The sequence below is a fragment of the Ambystoma mexicanum genome, chromosome 2p (assembly GCF_040938575.1).
Source record: "Ambystoma mexicanum isolate Mex_15411 chromosome 2p, UKY_AmexF1_1, whole genome shotgun sequence".
NCBI classification, from domain to species: Eukaryota; Metazoa; Chordata; class Amphibia; order Caudata; family Ambystomatidae; genus Ambystoma; species Ambystoma mexicanum.
Window position 1 is genome coordinate 461,082,458 of NC_090923.1, and position 19,087 is coordinate 461,101,544.

The following is a 19,087-nucleotide window of genomic DNA, read 5'->3' on the forward strand; positions in this document are numbered from 1 at the left end:
CAGTTGTGCGTGCACACATGTTTGGATGAATGTGTATGTAAGTAGACATGTCCGTGATGTCAGGCATGTATGTTTTTTTCGGCTGCATGTATGAGCACTGTGTACATGTGCATGTGTGTGTATTTGACAAGGGTGCAACAGTGATGCAACATGGATGCATGTGACAGCGGTATGTGGAAGCCTGATTGGCAGATGTGACATGGATGCCCGTCTGAACAGTGCGACACTTGGCAGAGGTGTAGACATGCATGCAAGTGTGGTGGTGTGTGTACATGTGTGGTGCACTTCCTGTGTTGCATGTGATGTCTGGCTCCCCTTTGGCTGCTGATGCTGTTGTATGTGTAGGGATGGTGGTGGCAGTTGCGATATGGCTGTGGTACGGCCCATGTGTGCGAGTTGCAATGACATGTGTGTTGGGGATTGTGATGCCATGTCTGAGGTTTGCCAATGCCACTCATGTGCAACTGTCATGTGTGTATGTGTCCATTGTACAGTGCCCTGATGCCTGTGTTTTGTTTCTCCCTGTCTGCAGCGTCAACTGATGAAGAGGGCGGAGAAGGTGCTGTGGAGCACAGCGGCGGGGATCCGACCACCAGCCGGAGACGCAAGGCCCGGCTCCCCTCCCATGTTGTCATCTCGTCGGGGAGTGAGGAGTCCGGTGCCGCGTCCCAGGCCGCAGCTGCCGGGGGGAGGTCCAAGAGGCGGAGGTTGCAGTTGGACTCCTCGGCAGCAGAAGGGGCAGCTGGGACCCCACAGGGCCCAACAGGGGAAGATGGCACGGAGTCATCCAGGTTGGTGGGGGGTTTGGTGGAGGAGGAGGCCGTGCAAGCACCAGAGACGGGGTCTGGAGGTGGGGATCCCACTGGTGCTAGTGGTGCAGTGCAGGACCAGGGACAGGAGGCAGCACAGGCCGCCGCGGAGGTGCCTGTGTGCAATCCTGTCCCCGATCCTGTCCCTGCATCATCTTGCACCAGCAGGGATGCCTACGTCAAGACCCGTTTTCAGGCAGGGGATGAGCTGACGTCAACTGGCCTTCCTCTGCCTGCGGACGTGGCCATCCAGGTCCGGGTTGAGCCTGTCCTGGCTGGTGTGGCGTTGCGTCAACGGGCCATGCGAGGTGACCTGCAGTCTTTTCATGGAGAGACTGCACGTCATCTCGAATGGCTCGTTGACCACGTCAGCCTGCTGGGACAGGTCACCCAGGCCGGATTCCGCTGTCTGATGGGGCTTGCTCCGACCCCCTCCTCAACTGGACCCCCTACGCGCCAGTCGTCCTCTGTGCCATCTTCCCACCCATCAGTCACCTGGGTGCCCTGTGGAGCTGCCTCTGACGGTGCGGCCAGGCTGGTGGAGGAGGCATCCCTGCCACAGTCGGGAGTCGGAGGTCCAGCAGGGGTGGCCACATCAACAACTGCACCCCAGCCGGCGGAGGATGTGCAGGCAGCAGGAGGCAGTGCACGGGCAGAGGCAGAGCAGCAGCAGCAGCAACATGGTGGGAGACATGAAGGCTCGGGGCTTTCGACATCGGAGGGGCAGGCATCGGCCGGAGGGCAGGGGGACCCAGGACAGAGAGTGTCTTCCGTGTGGCAGCGGTTGGGCCACGCCATAGGTGCGGAGCGGCGGCGGGTGGAAGAGGCGCGGCTCACAATGGTCAGGGCGGAGAACTCCATGCGGAGGGCCCTGAGGCGGGCCGAGTGCCTCGAGGCAATCCGCAGGGGGTTGGAGGAGGACACGGCGTCGTCCCTGCGGACCCTCGGGCCATGGAACTGGACCGCCTCCGGGACATCGAACAGGAGTTCGATGATGCCCTGGCCCGGGACACCACGGAGTGAGCCGCTGGACTTGCCCGCCGCCTTTGTATATAGTTCTTTAGTTTTAGGTTTCCTTTCTTTCTTATTATGATTTGGAGTCGACGGACACTGCTCCACTTTTTGTATATAGTTGATTTTTAGGTAGGTTTTTTAGTAGGTTTCCTTTGTTCAGTTGGGCTCATGGACCCTTGGTATTTTTTTACATAGTTATTTATTGCATGGAGATTTTTTTACATTTGACTTTGGACAAACATTTTTTGGATTCTGATTTGCAGTTTTGTGTTTTTATACGGACATGCAGCTTTTTTTTCTCATTCACATTGTAGTTTGTTTTCTTTCTTTAGCATTCTTTATTTTTTTCAATACAATTTTGTTTCCATACTTCACTGTGTGGTATCATCTCATTGGTTTCATGCATGTCATGTTGGGTGTTTTCTCATTCAATTGCAACCATTGTGTGTGACGGACATGGGTTCATTAGCTTCATGAACATTGGGGGTGTAACATGTGATTTCCTTTTCCATGTGGGTGAATGGGTTACTTGGTAGGGCTTTTTGGCTGTGGAGGCTGACCATTACGCACATGATTGGGGATTGTGAGGACCTGGTGGGGGCTGCCCATGGTGGCAGGGGGGTGGGGGTGGTGGGAGACATGAGTGGGGGCCTGGTGGAGGGTGACCCTGGATGCTGGGGGTGCAGGGGGACATGAGTGGGGGCCTTGTGGAGGCTGTCCCTGGTGGCTGGGGGGTGGGGGTGGTGGGAGACATGAGCGGGGGCCTGGTGGAGGGTGACCCTGGATGCTGGGAGGTGGGGGTGCAGGGGGACATGAGTGGGGGCCTGGTGGAGGCTGCCCCTGCATTGCTGGGGGGTGGGGGTGGTGAGAGACATGAGTGGGGGCCTGGTGGAGGCTGCCCCTGCACTGCTGGGGGGTGGGGGTGGTGGGAGACATGAGTGGGGGCCTGGTGGAGGCTGCCCCTGCACTGCTGGGGGGTGGGGGTGGTGGGAGACATGGGTGGGGGCCTGGTGGAGGCTGCCCCTGGTGGCTGGCGGGTGGGGGTGGTGGGAGACAAGAGTGGGGGCCTGGTGGAGGCTGCCCATGGTGGCAGGGGGGTGGGGGTGGTGGGAGACGTGAGTGGGGGCCTGGTGGAGGGTGACCCTGGATGCTGGGGGGTGGGGGTGCAGGGGGACATGAGTGGGGGCCTGGTGGAGGCTGCCCCTGGTGGCTGGGGGGTGGGGGGGTGGTAGACATGAGTGGGGGCCTGGTGGAGGGTGGCCATGGTGGCTGGGGGGTGGGGGTGGTGGGAGACATGAGTGGGGGCCTGCTGGAGGCTGCCCCTGGTGGCTGGGGGGTGGGGGTGGTGGGAGACATGGGTGGGGGCCTGGTGGAGGCTGCCCCTGGTGGCTGGGGGGTGGGGGTGGTGGGAGACAAGAGTGGGGGCCTGGTGGAGGCTGCCCATGGTGGCAGGGGGGTTGGGGTGGTGGGAGACATGAGTGGGGGCCTGGTGGAGGGTGACCCTGGATGCTGGGGGGTGGCGGTGCAGGGGGACATGAGTGGGGGCCTGGTGGAGGGTGGCCATGGTGGCAGGGGGGTGGGGGTGGTGGGAGACATGAGTGGGGGCCTGGTGGAGGGTGACCCTGGATGCTGGGGGGTGGGGGTGCATGGGGACATGAGTGGGGGCCTGGTGGAGGGTGGCCATGGTGGCAGGGGGGTGGGGGTGGTGGGAGACATGAGTGGGGGCCTGGTGGAGGGTGACCCTGGATGCTGGGGGGTGGGGGTGCATGGGGACATGAGTGGGGGCCTGGTGGAGGCTGCCCCTGGTGGCTGGGGGGTGGGGGGGGGTGGGAGACATGAGTGGGGGCCTGGTGGAGGGTGGCCATGGTGGCTGGGGGATGGGGGTGGTGGGAGACATGAGTGGGGGCCTGCTGGAGGCTGCCCCTGGTGGCTGGGGGGTGGGGGTGGTGGGAGACATGAGTGGGGGCCTGGTGGAGGCTGCCCCTGCACTGCTGGGTGGTGGGGGTGGTGGGAGACATGAGTGGGGGCCTGGTGGGGGCTGCCCATGGTGGCAGGGGGGTGGGGGTGGTGGGAGACATGAGTGGGGGCCTGGTGGAGGGTGACCCTGGATACTGGGGGGTGGGGGTGCAGGGGGACATGAGTGGGGGCCTGGTGGAGGGTGGCCATGGTGGCAGGGGGGTGGGGGTGGTGGGAGACATGAGTGGGGTCCTGGTGGAGGCTGCCCCTGGATGCTGGGGGGTGGGGGTGCAGGGGGACATGAGTGGGGGCCTGGTGGAGGGTGGCCATGGTGGCTGGGGGGTGGGGGTGGTGGGAGACATGAGTGGGGGCCTGGTGGAGGGTGGCCATGGTGGCAGGGGGGTGGGGGTGGTGGGAGACATGAGTGGGGGCCTGGTGGAGGGTGACCCTGGATGCTGGGGGGTGGGGGTGCAGGGGGACATGAGTGGGGGCCTGGTGGAGGGTGGCCATGGTGGCAGGGGGGTGGGGGTGGTGGGAGACATGAGTGGGGGCCTGGTGGAGGCTGCCCCTGGATGCTGGGTGGTGGGGGTGGTGGGAGACATGAGTGGGGGCCTGGTGGAGGCTGCCCCTGCACTGCTGGGGGGTGGGGGTGGTGGGAGACATGGGTGGGGGCCTGGTGGGGGCTGCCCCTGGTGGCTGGGGGGTGGGGGTGGTGGGAGACATGAGTGGGGGCCTGGTGGAGGCTGCCCCTGCACTGCTGGGGGGTGGAGGTGGTGGGAGACATGCATTGTTGATCAGTAGTGCAAGGTGACATGTGGGTTGGCTGGGGGGCATGCCCATGGTTGATGGGCTGCCTGCGGGACATGAGCAGGGGTGCAGGGTAGTCCCCCATGGTGTGGGCTGCCTGCAGGGGCCGTGGAGGTTGTGGAGCGTACACCTGGGAGGATCCACACGGCCAATTCATGTGTGGTACGCCCCAGAACCCCTGAAATACACATTCCCTGCTGAAATCGCGTGTGCAACTTCCCGCGCACCCCTGAAATACACGTACCCTTCTCGCACTGGGACAATCGCGTGTGGAACTCCCCGCGCACCCCTGAAATACACGTACCCTGCTCGCACTGGGACTATCGCGTGTGGAACTTCCTGCGCACCCTGAAATACACGTACCCTGCTCGCACTGGGCCAATCGCGTGTGGAACTTCCCGCGCACCCCTGAAATACACGTACCCTGATGAAATCGCGTGTGGAACTTCCCGTGCACCCATGGAATACACGTACCCTGCTCGCACTGGCCCATTCGCGTGTGTAACTTCCCGCGCACCCCTGAAATACACGTACCCTGATGGAATCGCGTGTGGAACTTCCCGCGCACCCATGTAATACACGTAACCTGCTCGCACGGGGCCAGTCGCGTGTGGACCTTCCCGCGCACCCCTGCAATACACGTTCCCCGCTTGGCGTTTGCTGTTTGCCAGCCCGGTGAACTGGTACAGGGTTAGCGCAGCCCTTTGCGATGATTTAGCGATTTTGATGGCTTTTCCTTGCGCGAGGGCGTTCTTGGGGGCGTTACTGGCGCTGCTGCAGGGTCGCTGCGATTCTCTGCGCCACGGCTGGTTTGGAAGCCTAAAATCCATGAATACGCTGTGCGCGGAAATCGGTTTTAGCGCACGTGCCTGGCGCAGTCAATCGCACGCGGACACTCTGCGCCAGCCGCGTGCGACACTTTTCTGCGAGATTCTATGAATTACCCTCCTAGTCTTGTTGTGGCTTGCTCACACATGGGTACTGTCATACCATGTACGTCTAGTTTGTCTGTGGCGCTAATTTCTATTATTGGTTGCATTTCTTTCTTTAACATTGTTTCATTGAATTTGAAACAGCTTGCAAGAGTTGGCATTAAGGCCATACAATTGACATTTGTGAGCGCTATTTGTTCCATAACATCAGCTGCACATGCATTATTGCCATAAAGTGCATGTATATGCCGGTTTTTCAATATAACTTGTGCTTCTTGCGATAATACACCAACTCTAATACTTTTTAAAATGTAAGCATAAGTGAGATCTGCAGATTGCTGCATGTTCTCAGTTAATTCTCTGTATTGGAAATGTTGCCAAAGGTTAACATTACCTATGCTACCAATAGTTTTCCGGCAGAGTTTGTGGCCTAAGGTTTTATAAATCGGTTCACCTTTCACTGGTGTCAATTGTAGAAGATCTCCGAAAACGATAATGTGTTTCCCTCCAAAGAGTTCTTCGTTGTTATTTTTAAGTACTTCTTGCAATCTGAGATGAATCAAAGCCAACATTAGGTTGGAGACCATGCTCACTTCATCTATTAGTAGCATTTTCATTTGTTTCAATACTCTACGTAAATCCATTGCAGCTTCTGCAGAAATTTTATAGTAGTCTAACTTATTTTGATGCTCTACTGGAAGCAGTAGTAATGGGTGTAAAGTCACACCGCCTATGTTGTAGGGAGCTAAACCTGTGGGGGACATTACAACAGCTGACAGTTTGGTGTTTGTCAATTGTTAAAGGAACTTGCTGATGATTTTGATTAAGAATGTTTTCCCAGACCCAGCTTCACCACTGACGTACAGCAGTATAGGTTTGTAATTTTGACAGGTACATTCTTTATTTTCGTGTTGTACACCATGTACAATTTGTTTTGTTACATCTTCAAAAATGGTGCGCTGATCGTTTTTAAGTTTTGCTTGTTGTACAGTTAAGTCTTCTTTATCTTCTTGATACTGATACATGGTGTTTTCTACTTCTGCCATAGCTACTTCAGAGCCTCATTTGCCATTAGTGGTTGTCCTAGTGGTTCTTGACTTCCTGTTACAGAAGGTTGACTACTGTCGGAAGAGTCCTTATCTAGTTGGGCCTGAAGTTCTTCTTCCTGTTGCTGCTCATTGTGTAACATTGTTTTGTACTGCGTAAAGTTCACATCAGTGATAGTGCTTTCATTTGCTTTGAAAGCATCTTCATAGCTGTCATAATTATCTAGTATGTCTTCCCCTTTTATCCATGGTTTGAAATGTTGTAACAGAGACATGTAATATAGTTCTTTCTGTTGAGGAGTTTTTAATGACAATTTTACATGATTAATTAAGCTTTGTTTGGTAAGTTTCACTAAGCTCCCTTCACAATCGGTCACTCTATATCTACGTCTGCTTTCATCGGGTTTTACATTATTTTTGTATGCAAAGTTTTGAGCTATGTGGTATAGACATATGCTTTCCAGAGTGGTACTCCTGTTCGGGTAGTATGTGTCCAGTAAATTGTTTTTTAGAATGTCTTGGCTGTTGGGATCATTTCTGGCAATAGTTTCGATGTCCTCATATGATTTGAGCACTCTTTTTCTACATTTTGCAGGACCAAGACTATGTTGTCTGATTTAGTAGAAAAAGAAGCTCAGGCGCGCATTCTGGTTCCAAGTCATTTAATCCTGATGTAAGTAATAACAGGGTTGAATCCCAACACAGTTCAAAAAATAATAACAGGGCTGAATTCCAGATGCAAATAGTCCAAACAATGTTCAAAAATGACCAGGGTTAAATCGCAACTGCTACAGTTCCAAAGCACAATAGTTAGTTCTACTCCTCCAAGTACTTTCAAGTCTCAAACTCTCACCAGGGAGGCTGTGTTCCTTTTCAGGTGTTGCTAATTACTTTTTTCAATTTAATTCAATTTCAGTCTCAAAGGATTCTGGTTATTGTAGTGATGGCACAAGTGTTTCACTCAGGAGACCAGGAACCAACTCCCCTCCAAACACAAATCTTACCCACAATTGGGGGAGGGAGGAAAACCATGAATATAGCTCTCCAAAGTGGGGGCATAATAGCCCCGGTGCTGCTGCCTCTGGAGCCTGGGTCTCCTGTAACATTAAGTAGAAAAAGAAGGTCAGGCGTGCACTCTGGTTCCAAGTCATTTAATCCTGATGTAAGTAATAACAGGGTTGAATCCCAACACAGTTCAAAAAATAATAACAGGGCTGAATCCCAGATGCAAATAGTCCCAACAATGTTAAAAAATTACCGGGGTTAAATCCCAACTGCTACAGTTCCAAAGCACAATAGTTAGTTCTACTCCTCCAAGTACTTTCAAGTTACAAACTCTCATCAGGGAGGCTGTGTTCCTTTTCAGGTGTTGCTAATTACTTTCTTCAATTTCATTCCATTTCAGTCTCAAAGGATTCTGGTTATTGTAGTGATGGCACAAGTGTTTCATTCAGGAGACCAGGAACCAACTCCCCTCCTTACACAAATCTTACCCACAATTGGGGGAGGGAGGAAAACCATGAATATAGCTCTCCAAAGTGGGGGCATAATAGCCCCGGTGCTGCTGCCTCTGGAGCCCGGGTCTCCTGTAACATTAAGTAGAAAAAGAAGGTCAGGCACGCACTCTGGTTCCAAGTCATTTAATCCTGATGTAAGTAATAACAGGGTTGAATCCCAACACAGTTCAAAAAATAATAACAGGGCTGAATCCCAGATGCAAATAGTCCCAACAATGTTCAAAAATTACCAGGGTTAAATCCCAACTGCTACCGTTCCAAAGCACAATAGTTAGTTCTACTCCTCCAAGTACTTTCAAGTCTCAAACTCTCATCAGGAAGGCTGTGTTCCTTTTCAGGTGTTGCTAATTACTTTTTTCCATACAAAGCAGTGCCTGTTAAACGATCTGCTGCTTCATAGGCCCCACATTCTCTATTTGAGAGCATTTTTATGCCTAGGCTGTACAATTTCTGTGATAATGTTTTGTCTGATGCTAGGTCATCCCAGAGGTCTTGAAACTCTGTTTTTTCTGCTTTTGTTAAGTAGGCGGTAACATATCGTGCAACAGCAGTTGAATTGGCTTCAATGTACTGCACATCTATGTTTGCATTCCATAAGAGGGCAATGATTGCATTGTAATCATTGATATATTTTGATTCTTCTCTTCTTTTTATGTAATACGTGTTTTTAGGTCATTTACCTTTAACACTACGTCGAACTGAAGACATGAACAGGCCGATTCATGGAAATAATGTGCGCTGAAATTTTCGGCGCAAGCATGCGAAAGCGTGCGAATCGCAGTGCCAGTGCGAAACTCGCAGCGAAACCCGCGCACAGCGATTCATGGAAGTCCGTGCGCAAGGAAATCCCAGGATGTGCGCCAAAATACTGCGTGGCGCACGCTGGCGCACACGTCTTCAAACCGCGTGCGCCAAGCACACAGCAAAAGCGCACATAGCGCGGTGCACACAACGAAAGTAGGCGTAACACGGGGCGTGACATGCGGAATGGGGAACAACGCATGAAAATGAGGGCGTCATGGGGGAAGTATATGAGGCAAGGGCGCGGAACGCCCAAACGCTCGCCTACAACACGTATTCATGGAATCGAATAGGGCAAACCAGCGCACGGGCAAAGACGCGCACAGGCCTAAACACGACCGCCACACAAAGGCAGGCGGTAGCGTCCCTGCGCATGAAAGAAATGTACACCAAAATGTGCGCTAACAAAAAGGACGTATATACAGCCATGATGAATGTCCCATACTGTGGCCCTCTAGGACACATGACATGCAAAGGGGTACGCGACAAACACTGACACCCGCTAGGTGAAAAATAGCGTGTGCGTGTATTTCGGGGGTGTGCGGGAAGTTTCACATGCAATAGGCCTTGGGCGAGCGGGGTACGTGGATTTCAGGGGTTCGCGTGAAGTTTCACATGTGTTATGCCTTGGGCGAGCGGGGTACATGTATTTCAGGGGTTCTCGTGAAGTTTCACACACGATTAGCCTTGGGCGAGCGGGGTACGTGTAAATCTGGGGTGCGCGGGAAGTTTCACGCGCGATTGGCCTGGGTACGTGTATTTCAGGGGTGCTTGGGAAGTTTCACATGCAATTTTGCTGTCAGAGCGGGGAACGTGTATTTCGGGGTGCGCGGGGAGTCCTACATGTGAATTGGCAGTGTGGGTCCCCCCAGGTGTCCCCTCTACCCCCTCCATGACCCCTGCAGGCCGCCCACACCACAGGGGACTACCCTGCACCCCTGGTCATGTCCCGCAGGCAGCCCATCCACCATGGGCATGCCCCCCAGCCAAGGCACATGTCACCTTGCAATATGATCAACAACTCATGTCCCCCTGTACCCCCACCCCCCAGCAGTCAGGGGCACCTGCCAGCAGGCCCCCACTCATGTCCCCTTGCACCCCAACCCCGCAGTAGTCAGGGGCACCTGCCAGCAGGCCCCCACTCATGTCCCACTCATGTCCCCTTGCACCCCCACCCCCCAACAGTCAGGGGCACCTGCCAGCATGCCCCCACTCATGTCCCCTTGCACCCCCCACCCCCTAGCAGTCAGGGGCACCTGCCAGCAGGCCCCCACTGATGTCCCCTTGCACCCCCACCCCCCAGCAGTCAGGGGCTCCTGCCAGCAGGCCCCCACCCATGTCCCCTTGCACCCCCACCCCCCAGCAGTCAGGGGCACCTGCCAGCAGGCCCCCACTCATGTCCCACTCATGTCCCCCTGCACCCCCACCCCCCCAGGAGTCAGGGGAACCTGCCAGCAGGCCCCCACTCATGTCCCCCTGCACCCCCACCCCCCAGCAGTCAGGGGCACCTGCCAACAGGCCCCCACTCATGTCCCCCAGCACGCCCACCCCCCAGCAGTCAGGGGCACCTGCCAGTAGGCCCCCACTCATGTCCCACTCATGTCCCCCTGCACCCCCACCCCCCCAGGAGTCAGGGGCACCTGCCAGCAGGCCCCCACTCATGTCCCCCAGCATACCCACCCCCCAGCAGTCAGGGGCACCTGCCAGCAGGCCCCCACTCATGTCCCACTCATGTCCCCCTGCACCCCCACCCCCCCAGGAGTCAGGGGCACCTGCCAGCAGGCCCCCACTCATGTCTCCCAGCACCCCCACCCCCCAGCAGTCAGGGGCACCTGCCAGCAGGCCCCCACTCATGTCCCACTCTTGTCCCCCTGCACCCCCACCCCCCAGCAGTCAGGGGCACCTGCCAGCTGGCCCCCACTCATGTCCCCCAGCGCCCCCACCCCCCAGCAGTCAGGGGCACCTGCCAGCAGGCCCCCACTCATGTCCCCCAGTGCCCCCACCCCCCAGCAGTCAGGGGCACCTGCCAGCAGGCCCCCACTCATGTCCCCCAGCACCCCCAACCCCCAGCAGTCAGGGGCACCTGCCAGGAGGCCCCAACTCATGTCCCCAAGCACCCCCAGCCCCCAGCAGTCAGGGGCACCTGCTAGCAGGCCCCCACTCATGTCCCCCAGCATCCCCACCCCCCAGCAGTCAGGGACACCTGCCAGCAGGCCCCCACTCATGTCCCCTTGCACCCCCACCCCCCAGCTGTCAGGGGCACCTGCCAGTAGGCCCCCACTCATGTCCCCCTGCACCCCCACCCCCCAGCAGTCAGGGGCACCTGCCAGCAGGCCCCCACTCATGTCCCACTCATGTCCCCCAGCACCCCCAACCCCCAGCAGTCAGGGGCACCTGCCAGGAGGCCCCCACTCATGTCCCCCAGCACCCCCACCCCCCAGCAGTCAGGGGCACCTGCCAGCAGGCCCCCACTCATGTCCCCCAGCACCCCCACCCCCAGCACTGAGGGGCACCTGCCAGCAGGCCCCCACTCATGTCCCCTTGCACTCCCACCCCCCAGCAGTCAGGGGAACCTGCAAGCAGGCCCCCGCTCATGTCCCACTCATGTCCCCCTGCACCCCCACCCCCCAGCAGTCAGGGGCACCTGCCAGCAGGCCCCCACTCATGTCCCACTCATGTCCCCCTGCACCCCCACCCCCCAGCAGTCAGGGGCACCTGCCAGCAGGCCCCCACTCATGTCCCACTCATGTCCCCCTGCACCCCCATCCCCCAGCAGTCAGGGGCACCTGCCAGCAGGCCCCCACTCATGTCCCCCAGCACCCCCACCCCAGCAGTGAAATGGCGATTCCATGACACAAACCAAAAGTCAACTATGTACATCAACACATGTCCGCCACACGAAGGCAGGCGGTAGCGTCCCTGCGCATTAAAAAAATATGCGCTATCAAAAAGCACGTATATCCAGCTCTGATGAATTTCCCATACTGTGGCCCTCCTGGACAAATGACGTGCAAAGGGGTACGCGACAAACACGGACACCCGCTGTGTCAACAATAGCGTGTATTTCGTGGGTGCGTGGGAAGTTTCACACGCGATTGTGCCTGGGCGAGCGGGGTACGTGTACTTCAGCGGCTCGCGGGAAGTTGGGCTCACAGGAAGTTGGGCTTGCGTGAAGTTTTACACGTGATTGGGCCTGTGCGAGCGGGGTACATGTAAATCTGGGGTGGGCGGGGAAGTACAGGAGGCAAATGCGCGGAACGCCCACAAGCAGGCGCCAAAAAAGACGGGCTGATCTGGAAACACGTACGCCAGCAGGAAGCAGGCGTACGTGGACCCGCACAGCATAAATGTGCGCGCAAACAACAAGCAAGCTCAGACGCCAGGATGAACATACCGTTCCTAGCAGCAGTGGTCGTGGGATACCGCAGGAGTAGGAGGAGGATAGTCAGGCCCAGAATTTTCACACCCAGAACCAGCCTTTTTGGCATGCCTGATGACCAGGTGTATGGGAGGTACAGGTTTCCACCTCACATAATACTCGACCTGGTCAGTGAGTGGGAGGATGACCTCACATCACTCACCCTCTGCTCCCAAGCACTCAGCCCCCTGGAGAAGGTCCTCAATGTACTGCACTTTTTGGCCACCGGTTCATTTCAGCGGACAAGTGCCATAGTGGGGGGGTGTCACAGGCCACACAGTCACGCTGCCTACACCAGGTCTTGGCCATCATGACTGCACGCCCATCAGTCTGCAGGCACATATACCTGCCCAGAACACCTGCAGAAAGACAGGCTGTTGTCCAGGATTTCTACGGGGTGGCACAAATCCCCAAAGTCCTCGGTGCCATTGATTACACCCATGTGGCCCTACGTCCCCCCAGGGCATCAGAGCACATCTATAGAAACCGCAAGCACTGGCATTCCATCAACGTGCAGGTAGTATGTGATGCCAAGGGAATCATCACCTCAGTATATACCAACTATCCAGGGTCCACCCACGACAGTTTCATTTACAGAATGTCAACCCTAAACCGGGACCTAGAAGCTGGGCAGCATGGCGATACATGGCTGCTTGGTGAGTATAAATGCCACAGCACATGCATGCATGCCAGATACTGAGTAATGTCACAACCCCACTAATGATACCCATCACCACCTCCCCAGGGGACAGTGCCTACCCTCTGAGCACCCACATGATGACGCCAATTCGGAGCCCCACCACGCCACCCGAGGTAAGATACAACACAGCCCATATTGCAACCCGGGGCATAGTGGAGCGTACATTCGGAGTGCTCAAGTCATGCTTTCGCTCCCTTGACTGTTCTGGTGGGCAGCTGTTATACGCTCCCCCAGTAGTGTGCAGGATCATAGTGGCAGCATGTGTCCTGCACAATGTTGCAACACGCCGGGGCCTGCCGGTGGACATGGTGGTGCCCCCACATCCCCAACCACATGCACGCCCGCTGCGCATGGGAGGGGAAAGGGCACGGGGTGAGGCAGCCCGAACACATCTGGTGGCTAATTACTTCACTTAGAATCACACCCCTGTGGAGTGCACACAGCCCTGCCACATACCAGCTGACAATCAATGATGATGACATGAGGGACAGTCAACTGTCACAACCATACCATCCTGAGATTGGTCACCTGGAAGTGTCACAATGTGTGCATCCCTACCTATAGAAACACCACCAATGCTGTGTCATCAAAAGACACATATGCTGCTAAATGCATGACCCCCTTGCAAAATACAACATGAGAACAGTGCCATGTCACCCAACCCCTCCCCAGCACCGCCACCCAACACACCATGGCATGTCATGCTATGTGAGAGCAAACAAAGCAATCCCAAAAACCTGACACAAGAGTCACAAAGTACAGTGTCCCTAATGGAAACTGGCCACACACAATATGCTCCTAGTAATGTTGAACTAACAACACACATGACCAAATACTTACCAACTAAACAATGCACCTAGACAAGTTCTAAAACATGACGGTACTAAGTTAAAGTAGTCGTAGTCAAACAACCTGAATATGCCACCACATCGCCCCCTTCAAACTATAGTCTTGCAGCCTTCAGAACTGGTCTGTGTACTGCATACAACATGAACTCCATCTCCAAAGTAGACGGCCTTGTGAAGACATGAGGAATGACCCTGCAAATTCAGAGGGAGACATGGAAGCAAAATCATATATTAATACACCATGCAGTGTACAATACAACAACAATATACACAAGGAATGTCGACACAGTATTGACTACAGACTGTCCACACAGCTCATGGGAGCCCAACGTCATTGTGTACATCACTTTCACTTGGTCACACCCTTTGCAAGCCCATGGAAACGGGAAGCAGGAGGGGTGTGTGTCTCATGAACCCAAGCATCTAACCCAAACTCAGGACAAGCCTGCATGTGCCCAAGCCGGAATACAGTGGATGCCCACGGGAGCCACACAAGGCAACGCACTGTCAAATTATTTAAAAAAAAAACAAAAATCAAAAATCAAAAATGGCCATGTGGGGTCTGGGGGGGGGGGCCCCACCCAGGAGGTCCGAGGACAGGTTGCGTACCAACAGCCACCTGTGTGGTTGTTGGGAAAAAAAAACACCTCCATGGGCTCATGGCCTGCACGGCTATGCCAATGTGGGAGAATTGCTGCCGTCGCCCTCATGACCCTCTGCTGCTGCATCAGGAGGTGGTGGTGCTATGGGAGGCAGCCCACGCAAAGCCCTGGTATGGTCCTCCATGGCAGCAAGCATGCGGGTGTGAAATGTCTCGTTCTGGAGGATTATAGTGCAGAGATCCCCATGCAACACCTGACGTGATGCCCGGATCTCCTCCCGAGTTGCCCGCATCTCAGCTGAGAGCGTACTTGTGAGGTGCTACAGCCGCTGTTCTGCCCTTTAATTAGCAGAATTCTCAAGCTCAAGAAGAGTCTGCCTGAGGTTATGGAGTTCTTCACTCAGGGCTTCCCTGTGGGCCTGGGACCCTATTGAGATGGATTGGCGCAGAGTCTCCAGTGCCACCCGTCGGTCCCTGTTGGACGCCAACATGTCTACCCTGTGTGATTGGCAAATGGAGTCTGTTGCCTGCTGTAGTTGCTCCATCTGCCTTTCAGGGGGGATAATGGAAGTGACCACCCTCTCCATTGCCTGAGCCATCATTTCAACTGATGCTGACTGTTGGGTTGCCATAGCGTACATGGAGTTCTCCCATACGCTATTGCCTGGTGGCGTACGGCCACCGCATCGACGGGCACCACACATGTTTGGGGCAAGGCGATGTGCACCTTGCTGTGCTGGCACCGCCTGAGGCTGCAGGACTGCATTCCCCCTCTGATCTGCTGGCCCAGGAACAGGATCAGATGCTGTGGAGTGTGACCCTGCATCCGTAACCGCCAAAGGCGCCTCTACTAACACTGACATCCCCATAGAGGGATCTACCCATGGTGCAGGTGGGTTGGCCAGAACAGAATCCCTGCCAGAAACACTTACCTGTGACGGCACATAGGTCTCATCATCCGAATCAGCATAAGAATAGAGGTCTGGGGAGGTGCACCCAGAGACACCCCTGGAAAGTATGGTCTGCAGGAGGATTGGGTTCTCACCCACCACCACACCACGTCCCCCGCTGGTGCCCGGTCGTGCCTGGGATTCCTCCTGGGTCTGCACCATCTCCTCAACCTCAACTGCATCAAGTGCGTCATCCCTTTCAAAAACATGAAAGAGAAAAAATGGAAACAGGCATTAGCACCATAGCACACAAATAGGCCTGTCAAGCTACATGATTCACACATGTCTCACATGACTATATCCCTCCCATGCCTGCACTGTCACTGAGTAGTAAGGGGAGGCAAAAGGCAGACACTGATGAGACCAATATGGGAGAGCAATACATTTGCTGCATGCTGGGTAGCACTGCCATCACACATTGGCCTGTGAGTGGCATGTCCAATACACATACATGACACATCGCAGCACACAGATGGCATTTAGCATAGCCATGGTACATTTCACAAGTACAGCCATATGTCAGTGATTGAGTACTGTCACCCATCCATGTGAGATGGACATGATGACATGAAAAATGCTGCATACTGGGGCTAAGTACACATGTGCCACTCACTGCAACACATGCAAGGTACAAGAATACAGTAATAGTTGGCTGATCTATTTTTCCTCACATTGACATCGCAGGAAACATCTGTCATTTTCCACATGCAAACAGGCACTCATCTAAACATTTGTGCTGGCCAATACTCCATCAGCCTGAATGGTCTCATTGTGTACATAACCAGGTAAAGCATTGCCCCAGTGTGGCCAGTAAACAATGACCGAAGCATATCACATATGTCACAATTTGGTTGATAAATGTCTAGCAAAAAAGGGGAGAGTGGAAAATATTATCCTGAAGGCACACTTACAAATTCTGACCAATGTAGTTGCAAGATGGCAGTACAAGGTCAACTGCACAATTGTGGACCTAATAGGATACTGTGGGCAGAAGGGATGCAGTCATAGCCAAATACAAGGCATGTGATCCCATGTGAGGAAGGAAATGGGTGACCCATAACACTCTGGAGTACACACCCTCACCTGGCACTCAATCAGAACCCGTCACCCAAAATACATACACATGCACTACACACACACGCATGGGCACTCACCGGACAATGCTTCGTAATCAGGTAGTTCTCCCACACCTCGGATCTATTCCTCTGTGACGAAGGTCCCAGCAACAGACTCATGTTCAGTGAGTTTGTTGTCCTCTTGTGGAGACCCACTGCCAGTCACCAGAGTAGCGGCATGATTTGAGGCCAGCTTGTCCTTTGCTCTGCGTTTCAGGTCGTTCCACCGCTTGTAGCAATCATCAGCTGAGTGCCTCACAAATCCAAGGGCATTTATGTGGTCGGCGATGGTCTGCCAGTGTGCCTTACGTTGACCAGGTGTGGCCTTGGACCCTGCAGTCACCACCATTTCGTGGCTATGTTGCGACACATAGCTCACAAGTGCATTAAGCTCCGCGTGATTAAAGCAAGGCTTCCTTGACATGCCGGAGTGTGTAGCCGTGCCTGGGGTCTCAGCCTGTCGTGCCAGAGCACCCTTCTTCCTCTTTTTAGAAGGTGGAGCGGAGCCAGAGTGGCTAACGCTGCTCTGGTCAGTAGGGGCAGAATCACTGGTGGACTCGGTTGTTGGAGTGTGCGAATGCACATTGACCATAGGACTTGGTGCAGGCATTGTCTGAAGTGTGATGTTGGCAGGGGGAACATCAGTATGATGGACCAGGACCGACACTGTCCTGGCTGGGAGAGTCAGAGATGGGGCGGATGGAGCTGCAGCTGCCCCTGCAGCCTCACCACCCTGCATACTTGGGGCAGCAGATGACATAGCTGCCCCAGATCCACGTGCCTTGGTGACAACTTGCACCGCCACACGTGGCCTAGACTTGCTGACATTGAAGTCAGCCAGGGAGTCATCCTGTGCCAGGTCAGGTGCCACAATGGGCTGATCCAACAGGGGCTGAGCTGGGATGGTCTCAGCCGCATTTCCCTCAACCATGGGAGGGGGGTGCATGGGCATCCCTGATTGGTCCTCCACACATGGGGGTCTAGGGGCACCCTGCAAATCCTGGCCACGTCCCCTACTGCACCCACCACGTCCACCTTTTGAAGGTGGGCCACCTTTGCCTCCCTTACCGCTTGGTCGCCTCCCAACCATGGCACTGATGTTGTTGTGCGTATGGGAGGAGCAGTAAACTATTGTCCTGGGCAATTGGGGGTCAAAGGGGTAGGGTACTAGATGGAATTCGTACCCTAGTGCTCTAACAAGGCTGTCTGTGACCCCTGGGGGAAGATGACGGGTCACGCAACGCACAGGCAGCCCAAAAACAAAAATAAACGTGCACGCAACCCCTCGTAGACCACGTGTGTGGAAAAATGAACCTGCACTACGCTGTGGCACCCAGAAACACAAAAATAAGTGTACGCGTAATACACACAGCCTACAATTACCTCTGAAGAGGAACGCGACACACGGGGCAAGCACAGTTGCTAAGTACGTGCGAAACTCACGGTCTGCCTGGAATAAGAACGTGAAACATACGCGCGTGTGCGCGTTGGAAACACCCCCGCCAAAAGAAGAATTGTACGCTGTCTGAGGAGACAGGAAAAAAGGAGAAGTGAACACTGTTTGAGGAAACAGGCCCAAAAAAAGTAGAAAAATGAAAGCTGTCAGAGGTAACAGGGAGTACGAACTTGAAACGCTGTGAAGTAATCGCGTGTGAACCGACAAGAAGTACAGAATTCACCCACTCTCTCTCCACGAAAAGCACGTACAAGAAAATCGCGTTCTACATGTACCTTTTAAACCGGCCCACACGTACATGTCACTTATGCGTGTATGCGTCCTTTCCTCCAATTACACATGCTGACACCCGGACGTGCATCTTTTCCATCTGTGCTCTGTCATCACGTGCTATGAGGGGAAACACCCACGTGTGTCACGTCACAGACACGCTTACGCGCTAAGGACCTTTGGTCCAATGAAATTGCGTACGTGTGCTGACGTGCTTACGCGCTAAGGGCCTTTCCTCGAATTACACGCTGACGTGCAAGATTTTCACGTGCCAAATCTATCCGTATCAAGCTGGCAACACGTTCACACACGGAAAACCACGCTCCTGCCCAGAAGGCAGAATTACTGCCCCCCAGAGCCCTGAGCACGCTCCCACCTGCCATCTGCTGCTGCCTGATTGCCTGCTGCCCACATGCCCTGCCATTTGCTGCCTGCACGTCAGCCCGGGTTGCTGTTGCTATGACCACCCATGCTGGAACCGAAGACTCCCGACTGCTATTCCACTGCTCCACAGCCCAGCCCCAGGACCCAGTTGCCCACCCACACCTGCCTCTGGGGTTGTCATGTCGGGCACTATACCATCTGGCACCACTGGCAACCCCCAGCCAGAGAGGCAGAGGGCCACCAGCTTCACTGCCACCGAAGTTGGTGTCCTGGTGGAGCAAGTCCTGGGGTAGCATGATGCCCTCTTCGGAAGTTCGGCCGCCGACAAGGAAGGACGGACTCGGATTTGGACGGACATCGTGACTGCCATCAACGCGGAGGGGGTGGCAGTCCGCGACTTCCAACATGTCAAGAAACGCTGGGAGGACTTCAGGTCTAGGACCCTCAACAAGGCCCGGCGCCT